Source organism: Oryx dammah, unplaced genomic scaffold (genome assembly GCF_014754425.2).
Source record: "Oryx dammah isolate SB20612 unplaced genomic scaffold, SCBI_Odam_1.1 HiC_scaffold_25, whole genome shotgun sequence".
Lineage (NCBI taxonomy): Eukaryota > Metazoa > Chordata > Mammalia > Artiodactyla > Bovidae > Oryx > Oryx dammah.
The window spans coordinates 56183664-56185105 of NW_024070209.1; positions in this window are offsets into that span (position 1 = coordinate 56183664).

Below are 1442 nucleotides of genomic sequence, written 5' to 3' on the forward strand. Positions count from 1 at the left end.
TAGATGGGGAAACAGTGGAAATAGTGTCAGACTTTATTTTCTGGGCTCCAAAATCACTGCAGATGGTGACTGCAGCCATGAAATTAAAAGACGCTTACTCCTTGCAAGGAAAGTTATTACCAACCTAGATAGCATATTGAAAAGCAGAGACATTACTTTGCCAACTAAGGTCTGTTTAGTCAAGGCTATGATTTTTCCAGTGGTCATGTGTGGATGTGAGAATTGGACTGTGAAGAAAGCTGAGTGCCGAAGAATTGATGCTTTTGAACTCTGGTGTTGGAGAAAACTCTTGAGAGTCCCTTGGACTGCAAGGAGATCCAACCAGTCCATTCTAAAGGAGATCAGCCTTGGGTGTTATTTGGAAGAAATGATGCTAAAGCTGAAACTCCAGTACTTTGGCCACTTTATGGGAAGAGTTGACTCATTGGAAAAGACTCTGATGCTGGGAGGGATTGGGGGCAGGAGGAGAAGGGGACGACAGAGGATGAGATGACTGGATGGCATCACCGACTCGATGGACGTAAGTTTGAGTGAACTCCGGGAGATGGTGATGGACAGAGAGGCCTGGCATGCTGCGATTCATGGGGTCGCAAAGAGTCAGACACGACTGAGTGACTCAACTGATCTGAACTGAATGATTAATAACTCTAGAGATCTAATATATAACATTATGGCTACTATAATAATGTACTGAATACTAGGAATATGTTAAGAGAATTTGTTTCAAGTTCTCTTACCAGAAAATATGTGAGAAGATCAAATTTTAGTTTGATTGTAGTAGTCATTTCACAATGTAGAAACATATATCAAAACATCATATTGTATGCTTTACATGTTTACACATTTTATTTTTTTCCCTTGTCTTGAGATGTAGCTGGTGCCAACTTCTGAATCAAAATGAGCCAATCAACTTCTTGCAAAATTTGTAATTGAAAAATATATTTTAAGTCAAACAAGAATTTTCAAGGGCTCACAAGCTATATGACCATGTGGAGATGGAACCAAAATTGACATCTTGGCAACCCCAATGGTAAATGAACTGAAGAGTTAGTGCAGTTTGGTGGAAAAGCTCAAGACTTTGGAGCTAGATTGCCTACTTTTTAATTGAACCTCTACCACTTATAAGTGTAACTTTGAATAAGTTACTTGACTTCTCCATGCCTGTTTTCTTGTCTTTGAAGTGACGATCATAATAGTTCCTACCTTTTTGGCTCAGACGGTAAAGCGTCTGTCTACAATGCAGGAGACCTGGGTTCGAGCCCTGGGTTGGGAAGATCCCCTGGAGAAGGAAATGGCAACCCACTCCAGTACTATTGCCTGGAAAATCCCATGGACAGAGAGGCCTGGTAGGCTACAGTCTATGGGGTCACAAAGAGTCTGACACGACTGAGCGAATTCACTTCACTTCACTTCACTTCACTTCACTTCACTTCACTTCACTT